The sequence below is a fragment of the Mytilus galloprovincialis genome, chromosome 1 (genome assembly GCF_965363235.1).
Source record: "Mytilus galloprovincialis chromosome 1, xbMytGall1.hap1.1, whole genome shotgun sequence".
Classification (NCBI taxonomy): Eukaryota; Metazoa; Mollusca; class Bivalvia; order Mytilida; family Mytilidae; genus Mytilus; species Mytilus galloprovincialis.
In genome coordinates, this window is record NC_134838.1 from 45,181,286 (window position 1) to 45,196,606 (window position 15,321).

The 15,321-nt window shown below is 32.2% G+C and overlaps 1 long non-coding RNA gene across 1 annotated transcript; it reads right to left on the minus strand.

Moving 5' to 3' along the window:
* Positions 1 to 1,981: 1,981 nt before the first annotated feature.
* Positions 1,982 to 10,335, minus strand: LOC143075699 (uncharacterized). The gene is made up of 5 exons (XR_012978388.1): positions 10,206 to 10,335; positions 6,498 to 6,592; positions 4,730 to 4,854; positions 3,148 to 3,286; positions 1,982 to 2,122 (listed from the first exon to the last, which is right to left on the minus strand). It is a non-coding gene; the product is annotated as an uncharacterized LOC143075699 (long non-coding RNA).
* Between the last annotated feature and the right edge of the window lie 4,986 nt (positions 10,336 to 15,321).

Below are 15,321 nucleotides of genomic sequence, written 5' to 3' on the forward strand. Positions count from 1 at the left end.
TTTTGAGTAAAAAAAAAAGTCAGGATGAGACACTTGCAAAAAAAAAAAAAGTCAGGACGACAAATTAGGTAAAAAAAAGTCAGGATAAACTAAAAAAAAAAAGGCAGGACCGAACAGAGTGAAAAATAAAAAGGCAGGACAGAGATTACAGCTAAAAAAAAAATGCAGGACAAAATTTTTCATCCTAGCCCCCCCCCCCCCCCCCCATAAAAATCAAATGGTAGCTCCCTAAGAAGTAAGCTCTCATATGTTTGTATAACAAAGCATAGGTAAGCTTTTTTAAAATCAAACGATTAGCAAGTTATGTATACAACACAATCTGAGTTAAATAGTGCTGTGTTATTAGGTTAACTATGCTCAAGTTGATATAATGTTATAAAGGATGTATGTGCCCCAACATAAATATCGCCACACCTAAAACAAAACCATTGTATTGGCTGAACTATGACGCAATTAATTTTCAACCTTAATTTCTTAAGAAAGATACATTTACGATTAATGGTATTTACACATGCACACTTTATATCCTTTTTTTTTTAATAGAAATGTTTAAAGATGTCAAAAATATGTCAATGCTGTGAAATGTTTTGCTATGTATACTGTAAAATGTTTCTGTCTCCGTAAATATCCTCCATCAGTGATACACTGTAATTGTCTTGTTCCCTTTTCTGTGTAGATGATGGTTGCACCGACGCTAGTGTCATCACTTGGAATATTTCTTGTGTTTACTTCTGTTGTTCTTTCCTATGTTATACTGATATTCAGTAGTTGTCGTTTGTTGGATTTTCCGACAATGAAAGAATTAGGGATTTTTAATTTTCAATGACAAATGTAAGGGAGGTTGTAACATTAGTGTGAACGGCAATCTACACCAATTATCCAAATATTCAATACGCCCCGAATTGTTAAAAAATTATTTTACATGAAATATAGTATTAGCAAAACATAAATAACCTTTATAGCAATTATTACTTGGTCGGACTTGTTAATTTAGAAACAATTACTTGCCTACCGGTAAATTGTAAAGCCTATCACATATGTTATATCTTAGCATAATAGCTTTTGCAAAAAGACTTTTTAAACCTCTATGTTTTAATACTTCGAATCTTACCCTTTGGACCATCACACTTTAGCGTGATACACCATCGTACTTTAGCGAACAAACAACCAACGCACTTTAGCGTGAGACACCATCGTACTTTAGCTTAGACCATCGCACTTTAGCGTGATCATCGCACTTTAGAGTACCATCGCACTTTAGAGTCCTACATATATATATTCTTACATGTACATTAATATGATTGAGATAGAGTTGTTTCCCTTTGTCGCCATGGTGCAGATCAAATTCTTAATATATACTCGTTCCTTGTATATCTTTTTATTCATCCCTATACATCATTGGCTTTCCAAACGATAAAGGTCACGGTAAAATACCGCTGATCTATTAAGAGAGAACTCATCCATGTTGCAAACTAAAACCGAGGAAAACACATCAACTATAAGAGTAAAACAAAGGAACAACAGAAACACTGAACTGCAACAAAAAATAAAAGCCAACATGCATAGAAACAACTGCCATATTCCTGACTTGGTACACAAGAAATTTTAGGAAAAACTCGTGAGTTAAACCTTGGTTTGTGTTTGATAGGTCAATAATGTGGTCATTTTTATAAATTTCCTGTTTACAAAACATTGAATTTTACGAAAAACTAAGGAATTTCTTATCCAAGGCATAGATTACCTTAGCCGTATTTGGCACAACTTTTTGGAATTTTGGATCGTCAATGCTCTTCAACTTTGTACTTGTTTGGCTTTATAAATATTTTGATATGAGCGTCACTGATGAGTCTTATGTAGACGAAACGCGCGTCTGGCGTACTAAATTATAATCCCGGTACCTTTGATAACTATTATTACACGACAAAAACTTCCAAAACAGCATTAAAGAATTGATATTCATATTTCATTGCAGACTAACTCCTTGATTTTAGATATGATTTATTTTGATTCTATATTTAAATAACATGATTATAAAATAAAGTTCTATGATTTAGATATCTCAATTACGACGATGCAGTTTATCTGTAATATGCTGTCTGTGTTTCTTTCCAACGAAATCAAACTGTAAAAAGAAATAAAAAAAATATAACCATCTTAATTATAGTATCTATCAAAGACTATTTTACTTATCTAACTTGAGGAAAGCTTATCCGTGTATTCATTCATCAATATGAAAAACTATCTTTAATTGCATTCGATTCATTACCCTCACACCTTTCTATTTTTCTGTTGTTTTTGTTCTTAAACTACAAATCTCTTATTCAAACCACTGTTGTCTGAAAAAAGAGCTTTCCCGTTTCAATTTTTCTTAGAGTTCAAAATTTTTGTTATTTTACTTTTGTTTGAAGTTCCAAATGTTTTGTGTCCACATTTTATGTAGAACGTCATTTGGGTAAACATATTCTGGTCATAGAATTTAGAACAGTCTATATATTCTAGTACTTTTGGTCGTCGAAAATTGTGGATACCTAAAAAAGTCCATAGCAACATGTTAAGGTGTTAAATTAGATGCAATAGTAGTAAATACCGATGTTCAAACTCGAAATTCCATTTCTAATTTATAATCAAAATAACAAAACATGAGGGAATCACATGAGTCGCGACTCTAGTTTCGCATGTATCACAAATCATGCCAATCCAAACTATGTAATTACAACATGATACGGCGTAAAACAAAACAAAAACATCTTGTTTTGTAAGATCTCTCAATTAGTTCACAGTATTATTCTGAACTTAAGACAATTTATAGATACGAATATTGTATAGACATGTTTGTTGAAACCTAGTTGTCTTTGGATTTTATTGTATTTTTCGTGTTGTTGTTTCTCTTTAGGAATTTGTTTTTGGAAAAATAGAATATAAGTGAAAAAATATTTCTAGGGTAGGTTCAGTAATTTTGTCCTGTAACTATCATTCACGTTCAGCATGCGTTCGTATACAACATATTCGGACGTAGTTGCGTTTTTATACAACCCTCATTGAAGTCACAGTTGACAAATTTTATCTTAAGTCAGCCATTTCCGATAAGTTAAAGCATATTATATCAACTTTGTTCGCAACTTAACGTGTCTCTCTAATTTCACGTACCTTCATATATGGCATTTCTCCACGCACCGCCACACATCCTATTTGGTTCCCCTGCACAAGGATAGTTGCATTGTAATTCCGATGCTTGGGGAAATGCATGGCTGTAATACCTGTTCCCACACAAGCACCAATGACTGGCCTGAATCATATAGATTTACTCTTTTAAAAACTTAACTAAATAAAAATCTAGACTTGAAATGATGAGTATTTGGCAATTTTTTTTAGGAATTTGGGTCCTCAATACTCTTCAACTTCATACTTTATTTAGCCTTTTTATCTATTTGGATTCGAACGTCACTGACGAGTCTTTTGTAGACGAAACCCGCTTCTGGCGTAAATACAAAATTTAATCTTGATATCTATGATGAGTTTATTTGGCATATTTAGGGGTCAGATAATTAACATGTAACGATGATTTATATATTAGGTGATTACTCATTGGTTATACAAGTGACATGTACAAGAAATATAATTTGTGGAATAATTTTTAATAGAAAAACGAAAGAATTAAAAGTTCCAAATTCGTATTCCGAAATAGCAGAAAATTCCATTAATTGCAATACTCATAGAAGAAGACCCTATATCAATACTGAACGAATAACAATGAGATGGGGAACAACCATCAAGAGTTGTTGACGTATTTCTAAACTATGTTGAAGTCCTTCCTTTAATCACAAAGTGATTAAAAATTAATCTAGAGTTGTCTCTCTTTATCTGTTGTTTATAATACAGACTTTCTGTATATTATACTCATTTGTGTAGAGGTTCCATCCTCTGTTTTTCATTTATAACTTTTACAACTAATACAAAAACAATCCTTTGAATTAAACATACATTTTATTACACCAACTTGTATTTACATTTTCATGACTAGAATATACATTTTTACTTTGTGGCATTACTTTGGCTACAGAGTATTCTATAATATTTTGTTGAGGCGCAAGGGTGACTACCGATTACCTATACACAATGGCTATCAGCTGACCTATGTTGACATAGTGTCATAAAACCCCTAGTAGTTAAACACGGTTACACCACCACCTTCCATGGGTAGTGACCGGGGAAAAACACTCGTATTACCAATGCTCCAGTTATTAGTGCCCCACCTGTTGGCAGGTGTAGGCTTCCCCTCTATAAGATGAGGTGGAGGAGATCCGCTGCGAGCGCCGTCTATGGCCATGCCAAATATGGCATTGAGCTATAGGTTGAAACACCCACGCACCAACACGAATATTTGATTGAATTAAACCAGATTATTGAAAATATAAAATTTTTATAATCTCAACTATCAAGAAAAATCAAAAACACAGAATTTATATTCAACAACAATAAGAAGTAAAAGAATGATATAAACAGGGGGCAAATTGCAGTATAGATGAACTTTGACATAGAGTAAGAAATTTAGTATTTGAACTATTTGATCTGAACTCGTGTTAAATATACCAATTTATTTATGCTCAGAATTTCCAACTCTCTTAAAACACTTTATTCAACAAACATTTTAGATTGAAAATGTGAACAAAAACTACTGTTCAATGTGCTCATTTTAGACAAGATAGACAAGCCCTTATTGCTATTTTACCTGTAATCCCAGATATTTGTACCCTCTACAGTGAAGTCTGCATTTCTCTAATGTATTCAGATGTATAGCTTGTATCCTGTGCTTTAACATACGGTTTGGGTCATCAACAAAACATCCAACATAGCCTAGTAGGAAAAAATATGGTGTTGTTTAAAAATGTATACAAAACAAGCGCATTCCGCCATTGATTTAATTTTATTTTCTCGTTTTTTCTTGTTTTTTTCTTGCTTTTTCTCTTGCGTTCAAAGAATCATTATAAAACAGATGATATTGGATTTTTTGTTGTCTGCCAAACACGAACTCCAGAAGAATTGACTATTATTTATCTTAAGTTCCTATGCAGCAAAATTCTTCATATTTATTTCTTACGGCAATCAATGCCTGCTTAGTTCAATTCCGTGTCAAGATAAAGTACGATAATAAATTGTCATATATTGCGAAGTTGCAATGATTATTATTATCTAATAATTCTTTCGTACATATTACGTGACTGTACTTATTCATCCCTTGATTATGCCATTGTGCCATGGTTATGTCTGTGCATACATCTGTTTGTTTTATAGTGATTAAGATAATATTGACTGCTATATCCCTATTTTTGACATTTTTACTTATTATGTCTTTTTGTTTTGTTCATATATCATTGTCTATATAATGGAATTTAATGCTACTGTCATACAAGTGAGAGGTTTAGCTAGCTATAAAACCAGGATTAATCCACCATTTACTACATAAAAAATGCCTGAACAAAATCAGGAATATGACCGTTGTTATCCATTCGTTTGAGGTGTTTGAGCTTATGATTTGCCTTTTGAAAACGGACTTTCCGTTTTGAATTTTCCTCGCAGTTCAGTAGTATTGCGATTGTACTTTTTGGATGATAATTAGATACGCTTACCAAAAAATATATTCCTGCACCAGGAAAATTCATTGACACAAATATACAATTTACGTGTGATATAGGTTACGAGCGGGTAGAGTGTGTACAATTCATAGGTGTATAAACTGTCCAAGTCAATCACAAACATATCATGAAAGTCATTCAGACTTTGATTTGTTTGTGTGAAATAATAAGTTATTACAACAATGAATTCCCTTAGAAAGGCGTATAATCCTATAATAAACATTTTGTTTCCATCAAATTTGAAAGGAAAATAAGTAAATACAACATTCAGTAAATATTTATGAATATGCTTATTTATATAATGTGTATGAATACAGTAAATACATATTTCCATATCCCGCCGTTTCACAAAAAATCGAGCATGTAAGAAACTAGGAGGAAACTTCTTAGTGAGACAGTGTAGTGAGGGACGTATACGACGAAAATAAAACGGAAAGATGTTTTATCCATTCGTTTGATGTACTTGAGCTTTTGATTTTCCAATTTGATTAGGGACTTTCTGTTTTGAATGTTCCTGAAGTTATTTTTCTGATTTTACGTTTTATTACTGGTAACATATACTGTTTATTTTAAATATTACTCTATGTTGACTGTTGTGTATTTTTATTTGACATTTTTACCTTTTATGTCTGTTTGTTTTGTGGCTCACACATTGTTGTCAGTGGAATTGAATTTATGCGACTGGCATTCGAGTGAGAGGTTTAGCAAGGTATGTAACCAGGTTTAATCCATCATCGTCTACATATGAAAATGCATGTACCAATTTTGATTTTTTTTGATATTATTCTTAGAACAATTTATGAAATCATTTTTTTCAAATATTTCTCATGGTGCAGCTGTGAAGTATATGTAGAACTTTTTTACCTCTATAGAGTCCAATGTTCCTGTATGGGTTTGAGTAAACAGCACTGACCAAACAAAGGACAAAAATCATCAAATTCTTCATAGTTCCCTGTAAGCTGATATCAATAAATTGAAATACATTTTTGCAGTAACAATAAGGATCCTAAGGTAAAATTGTTATAATAGTTATCAAAGGTACCAGGATTATAATTTAGTACGCCAGACGCGCGTTTCGTCTACATAAGACTCATCAGTGACGATCAGATCAAAATAGTTATAAAGCCAAACAAGTACGAAGTTGAAGAGCATTGAGGACCCAAAATTCCCAAAAGTTGTACCAAATACTCCTGGGGTAAGAAAATCCTTGGTTTTTCGAAGAATTCAAAGTTTTGTAACAGGAAATTTATTAGAAAATGACCATATAATTGATATTAATATTATGGTATTAAAGTAGCATTTAAAAAATGGTTACAATCTATTGGAATCAACACTAAAAGGGAAAAACAACAAGCTTTGTTACCTTTTAATATTTACATTTTTTTCAAATCAAACAAAGGTTCAAAAGACATGTATAATTTATTAAATCAAGGTGCGATACCAGTTGTAATAGCAGCTGAGCGAAAATGGAAGGGTATATTGAATAACGTTGTAGGGGATTGGAAAAAAATCCATAACTGTGTTACAAATTTTTAAAAAAATACCAAGCTCTGTTGGTTTCAATACCGAATTATTCACCGTATTTTAGGTACTTATACTTTACTTTTAAAGATGAACCGTGTACATTGTAATTTATGTATATTTTGCAAGGAAGAACCAGAAAGCATAGAACACTTATTGTGGGGCTGTCATATTGTAGCAGACATTTGGCACCATCTGAATGCCTGGTTTTTTGAAACAACACATATTGAAATTCCACTAAATGTTGATATAAACATGTTTGGTCTTTATGATAACTATAAACTAAATTTTATAAAAAATAAAGTCATTTTACTAGTAAAGTATTTTATATATAGATCAAAGATGCAAGAGGAAAAACCTCATATAGAGGGACTTAAAAACTATATCAAAGAAAATTTAATTTTCGAAAAACATATTTCCTCAAAAAATATGAGTGTGAAAGATTATAATATGTACTGGAACCCCTGGGATAAAGTCATTAATTAATTTAATAGTGAATCATTATGGATAGATGTGCTTAAAATGTAATTTCCATTATCACTATATATTTTTTAATGAAAATGTTATACTTCATCCATATTCCGTTATAACATATCGTATTATTAGTATTATTTTTGTTTACTCTTATTTCCTTGAATATGGTTATTTTTCTTGCTTGCTTTATTATGTTCCACTATAGATAAATTATGTTAATGCCTGTTAATCCATGATGTATAAAAAAAAATTATAAAAAAAAAATAAATTAATTGTTATTCATGTCAACACCGAAGTGCTGACTACTGGGCTGGACTACTACCCTCGGGGACGAAACGTCCATCAGTAGTGACATCGAACCAGGTGTGTAAATAGTTATCAAAGGTACCAGAATTATAATTTAGTACGCCAGACGCGCGTTTCTTCTACATAAGACTCATCAGTGACACTCAGGTCAACATAGTTATAAAGCCAAACAAGTACAAAGTTAGAGCATTGAGGACCCAAAATTCCAAACATGTTTATATGAGACTTGAACACACCCGTCCACGCGGGTCCGTGACTGAATTAAAGTATATAACTATGCGCAAGCCTTATTTTAGTATTAGTATTGTCATCTGATAAAGTCATGCTGATTATAAGATACACAGTTTTCTCTGCTTTCAAATATTTCTGTTTGAACCCATCGAACTGAAACTTATCAATTATTGATAATATTAATTATTTGGAAAACAAAAGGTCCTGGAATGGAGTATTTTTTAATCAACAGCATTGTATATTAGTTATAAATATTGAATTCTTTGATTCGCTGTTTTACGTCATCCCCGCTAACAATTTGAAAACTGTACCCATACGCCTTACTTTAGTCCAGATTTTTAGTATTCGTATTGTTATCTTAGAAAGTCTAACTGATTAAAATACTACAATAGGTAACAATTTGACAATTAAGTAGTGTAAACCCTGTGATTATGACCCGTGTAATACTATATAGCATATTAATCCTGAATACACCGTTTGGTGGTGCGCCTGTCAAATACGGAACGTACAGATAAGGTAATCGGTAACAGGTGAATATACTATTGGTATCGGTATCGGACTCGACCCGGAACTTCTTAATTATTGGCAATATTAATTACCTGGAAAACAAAAGGGCCTGTAGTGGTGTAATTTTTAATCTACACCTTTGTACTATATTATTTATATATAAAGTTGAATTTTTTGATTCGTCGTTTTTACGTGATGACGGCTGACAAATTGGACCTCGTAATTTTAGTATTATAGATATTTTTCTAAACTAAAATTACAAAAACAGTTAATTTATTTATAACAACTTATCAATGACAATTAGATCATTAATGTCAACCTCCACCTGATTACTAGTGGGCTCATGTACCTTCGAGGAAGAAACCTTTACAAGTAGTAGAATTAAACCAGTGGCTGTTGAAAGATCTCACCAAAGATACCAACTAGCCTTATAATCTTGCAAGCAAGACTCATAAAAAAAATTGTAAGAGTGCCGTGGAACCCAGTGTCTCGCCTACTTTTTGAAGCTAATAAATGTTTTAGGAAATTTAACTGCAGATTGTATGTAATGTTAACTTGAAAAAACTACGTAGTACATAACTAAGTAACATACGAAAAAAGGAAATATATTTTTACAAAATTTCAATCTAGATACTAGCTTTTGATCATAAACAAACGTCTGTTCAAGTTTGGTAGAAATCAAGCATAGTTTAAGAAAGTTATCAAAATTTTAAAGACTTTAACTACAGAGTGAATGTTATGTTAACTGGCAGAAAAAACTAAGTTCATTTATAAGTAAAATCGGAGAAAAGGATTTTTTTTACAAATTTTTTCTGGATACCATCTCATGATCATAAACAAGCATCTGTCAAATAGTTATCAAATGTACCAGAATTATAATTTAGAACGCCAGACGCGCGTTTCGTCTACATAAGACTCATCAGTGACGCTCAGATCAAAATATTTGTAAACCCAAACAAGTACAAAGTTGAAGAGCATAGTTTGGTAGAAATCAAGGATAGTTTAAGAAAATTTAAAAATTCCAATAACTTTCACCACAGAGTGAATATTTATGGACACCAACGACGCTGACGACGGAATGTAGGATCGCTATGTCCCGCTTTTTCGACAAAAGTCGAAGGCTCGGCAAAAAGGCAAAATAGATTATGAAACAAAGAGAATTTATTAGTTTACATTTTTTGTCATCTGACAATATTTGCACAATGACAGAGAATGGATTTTGAAAAGGACTTGGAATGATATCCAAAATGCATAGAATGTTCTGATAACTATAACTGACAAGATAAGGGAAAATAATTTGGCTTTAGGACATTGTCACTCTAAATTTCTGAAGCAGCAACTAATCAAATAAGGCACAATTTAAATGTTTTTTGAATAAAAATATCAAATGTTTATTTATTAAACGACATGAGAGATGCAACAAGCAGAACACATTATATACAAGTATATGTCAAATAAAAATATTTCTATTTTTGTCAGATAAGTTATTTTCAAGATGATTAAAAATACCAAAACAAATAATAATTTACTTACGTGAAACTTATTATGGAAAAACGATATCTTCCAGATTTTCTTTGGCAATGAGTAACACATTCTTTTTTATACTTACTATATAATCTATTACGCATTTCCATGCAGTTTGTTACGGATGTGTTTACAATCGTTTGTAAAACAATGTTTCCTTACTTCCCCTTATATATCCTGTTGCGAACTCAATTCAGCAGCAACCTTGTCCTTGTGAATTTATATTAAATTTTATGATATACTAGTATATGATTCTTTTCAAAATATACGTATTTATATAATATATTTTACAAAGTAAAATGCTGTCAAAAATCTGAATAGTGGTAAGTTATTCTGTACTGACTTGATTTATTACATACTATCGTTCTTATTTTGTTTGAATAAACCACTGTCCGAGGTAAGGGGAGCCAGGGTTGATGTTTAACATGTTTAACAAAACCTTATTCCTACTTGCTTGTCCTAAGGCAGGTGCATGTAGTACCGTGGTTTTCATTGGTTTTTGTCTGTCATATTTGTCTATCGTTTATTGTTCGAATGAACGACATGCATTTTTTAATTGCAAGACAACATATTATCATCTTATTAATTGCAGGACAACATATTTTCAGTTTATAAATTGCAGGACAACAAATTATTTTTATTTTATAAATTGCAGGACAACATATTATTATCTTATTAATTGCAGGAAAACATATTGTCATTTTATGATCCCGCCAATGTAACACTGTTACAACAATGATATACATGTACAGAGAGGCATACAGGAGCTTGTTCGCTCTAAATAAAACCCAACACAATTGTATGTCGAAAATGAGCATTTAATATAAAATGCCAATATCAAACAAGAGAACACATGTAAAAAATGATATCAAAAACCAATTTTATAAAATATAAAAATATAAAAATTATTCATGTAACCAATATGGTTAAACCATGCATATGACTAGACTGTAAATAGTGATTGGTTCATCTGATATGATTAGAGCGAAGGTGGGGCATAAAAAGCGCCCACAAACATAGAAATAAATATAACTATACTATCAACTACTGATTAATTCATGTGATTACAAACGAGACAAAAAATCAACATAACACAAATTTACACTTTAAATAAAAAGATTTAGTTTCAAAGGAGGATGGTAGGGGAGGAAAGCGGAAAATCTACGAATTAAAATTTTTCGTGTGATAAAATTAAGTTTCTTTGTCTCTCTAAATGAATGTGTTGTCGAAAAGGAGACTTTTCATTGGTTGATCGGCTATCGATCTTAACAAGAAACCTGCTAAGACAATAGCAACAATCCATGCAATATTGAGGGACCGTAAATTCATTTATGCTTTACATAAATACCTTTATGATCCCGCCAATGTAACACGGTTACAACAATGATATACATGTACAGAGAGGCACACAGGAGCTTGTTCGCTCTAAATAAAACCCAACACAATTGTATGTCGAAAATGAGCATTTAATATAAAATGCCAATATCAAACAAGAGAACACATGTACAAAATGATATCAAAAACAAAGGAGTAGGGGCATTAAGGCCTAGTTTTGACCCAAGAAAAATAAAATGTTTGATCACCATTTCAAATTAGCACGTAATGTTTAGAAATGTATCGGGTCAAGAAATATAAATGAAAACATAAAGATTTTTATCTGATGACGTCACAATTACGTCATAATATGTACTGTTTTCACAAAAATGATGAAAAATACAGAATTTATGCAGTTTTCTATCTTTTGTTTCCGTTGTGGAAACATCCTGCGCAGCCAAGAAACAACAAAATAATTTAACAGAAGCTTTACTATAACTATTGGCATAATTTCACCAAATATAAAGTTGTTTCTTTGGTGCGTACATACTTTTTCAATCAAAAAATATACTTAAGATTTGATGAAAAAACAAGGAAAATCACGAAATTTAACAAAATATGCAAATTAAGTCATGATTTGTTGCCATGGTAACTTGTTCGATGACAAATTTGTTTTGTTTTTCTTAGTGCCTTATACCTTAGTCAAGTTTTCAGTTATTTAAGAATATGTATAATAACTTTTGAATTTGCAGTAATTTTTGGGCCAAATAAGGGCCTTATTGCCCCTACTCCTTTTATAAAATATCAAAATATCAAAATTATTCATGTTACCAATATGGTAAAACCATGCATAGGACTAGACTGTAAATAGTAATTTGGTTCATCTGATACAGTTAGAGCGAAGGTGGGGCATAAAAAAAGCCAATAAAGCTGTTTGAATTTAAATGTCTTAACATGAAAAGTTAAACAGCAGCCCCAACCGAATGTATGCCTCTGGTAATACATAAGAATAAATCAGTTTCTATGAACAAGTAAGATAAAATGAAAAATACTAAAGACTATAAACTACTGTAAACAAAACAAAAATATTTTTACACACTCTACCTAGCAGCACATTTTGCCATGCAATGTCCTACAACAATGCACATATAAATCATAATAATGGTAAACATAGTCTCAAAAATAGATGTTACTGTCAACCGTAGAAGTAATGGACGGATCTAATCGGAGTTTCCTAATAATCAACGATATTGATTACGGGACGGCCTAACTATTAGTAACATCCACCACTATGAATAACAATACACGTTACAATGCTGTTGCAACGAAGTGTAGACCAATGTCTTTGACATGTTAGCAATACAATCATCCGATTCTATTTAAGGGTATTATAAAATTAGTCTAAGTTCAAATTTCGTATAAAAGCAAGCAGTGGGCCCCCTTGTAATGCATCCAGTATTAAAATTCCGCAAGACGAATTTTAAAAGTCTATCCAACAGGTAAACACGTTTAATTTCCCATAACTGTTGTTGTTGTCCGTAATAGTGTTTCCTTTAAAGCGGACACATATTCAGTTCTTTCAGATTGTTTAGCAGGTTAGGCATTACATATCGGAATCATATAAAGTCTGTACAACAGCAGAGTATCTCTAAAACTATAAGATGTTCATGCGCAATGTCTTATGTATTGGTCCAATTCAAGACTACTGCATTATCAACAGCTTCACCAAGAACAAAATCAACTGTAACTATTTCATACTCAAATTGTGCTATTATTGCGGACTAACTAAAATAATGTAACTAAAAAAAATACACTCTTTCACTAACAATAGAAAATAATACTATAACATATGGAACATTAATAATGAAAGTCACTTTATAAATGATATATTTTTCACACATTAAATGTAAAACATTGAATGAAGCAAATCCCAAGCCGCCTCAGACAGTCTTGAGAGAAAATAGAATAATATAAAATATGAAGGCACAAGCTATCCCCATGATCTCAGTCTTAAAAATAAACAAATCCTAGTTAGCAGCAACAGCAAACCGACAATTGTGTTTGGGTTGCCTCAGACAATCCTTTAAGATATTTAGATTCAGATATGAGCTGCCTCAGTCAGTCTCATATCTTTACTAAATTGAATAAAATTAAAAGATAACAGATTTTGGATAGAATAGATTTCTAAACCATCGGAAGGCAAGGCAACAATGGCACTCGAATATACCTGTTGTAAGAATCCGAATGCCAACGACCCATCGTCCTAATCTTCGAATCAGGAATACCTAGCATGTGAGCTGTTGTAGCAGCACCTATACGAAAACTGTGCGACTTGTTAAACTTTGTATCATACTTAGCAGACGAAAGCGCCAATGTTAATATGTTACAAACTTCAGATCTTTGAATAGGTCTTGTGTCTCTATAGCAAAAAAGAGGGGCCTGCTACTTTTCCCCGTAATTGTAAAAATTCTCTCATTTTCTTAACAGGACAAAAGTGAGGTTCAACTTGACTTAGAATTTGTAAATGGATAGGCTGTTTAGACAAATTATGTTTAAAGTTGGACATCTTTAAAATTAAATACGGATTTCCAGAATCAAAATTTTTTAAAGTCAGAATTTCCAAATAAATCAAATTATGATTTTCTTGTTTATTCCTAATCGTTATCTCTCCTATCCGAAGGAAAGCATGAAATGCCATTAAAAGCATCAACTAAAACAACTTTTGCTGATAGAAAGATCTACAGACAAACGGTAATTCCCTGATAATGTCATGAAAAACGTTAACAGAAAGGGTAATGGGGCGCCTCAAATCAGGAGCTGCTGATAAACGCTTTGCACTACACATCATTTTTTTTTATTAAAAAATTTGAACATAAATCCGGACGACGATTGAGTTTGAAATTGTAAGATAATGCACCTAAGTAAGTACTTATAGTGTTCGGCGACTTTCCGTCCTCATAAGAAGATGCAATGAAAAACATCAGCATTTCAAGTGAGCAATTAACTATAGTATGACCTGGAAAAACTTTGCTCAAAAAAGAATGAAATACTCTTAAAGCATTACCATACACTATTTTGGTCTAGGGTGCAATAGCAGCGTCTATCAGCAGTCTTGAAGTGTTTAAAAAACTTCTAGTAATCCTGGGTTCACGTCTGTGGGATAAGTGTCCATCAAAGGGGCCAGTCTGTGAAACTCCTGAATCTGAAATCGTGAAAGCAGATCCGGTAGAATGTTATGTGCTCCAGGAATGTGTTCGGCACGCATTTATATGTTCAATTTCATGCATGACAGAACAAGTCGTCTTACTAATTTCATAACCATGGGATCTTTTAAGGTTTGTTTACTGACAATCCATACAACTGCCTGATTATCAGAATGGTATAACAAGCACGAATTTTGAAATAAATGACCCCAGACTTCAACGGCAAGCACAATGGGATAGAGCTCCTTAAACGTAATTGTACACTCATTCAGAGAATTTAACCAGCACCCATAAAACCAATGCGACTTAATAATAGCATCATATCCAATAGCTCCAGCTGCGTCTGTGTAAAGGTGCAACTTAACAGATGACATCCACACATGGTCGAGCATCAAAGCTTTTCCATTGAAGCAATCGATAAACATATACCAAGCTAATAGGTCTAAATGACGTTTTTTTGTAAGCCTAATATAGTGATGAGGCCTAGAGATATCCTTTGTCAAATCTATCAATCACCTTAAAAAGGCTCGCCCTAGAACAACAACGCAGCACGCAAAGTCTAACAGACCAATCAATGACTGAAGTTCACGTAAAGTAACCCTTTTCGA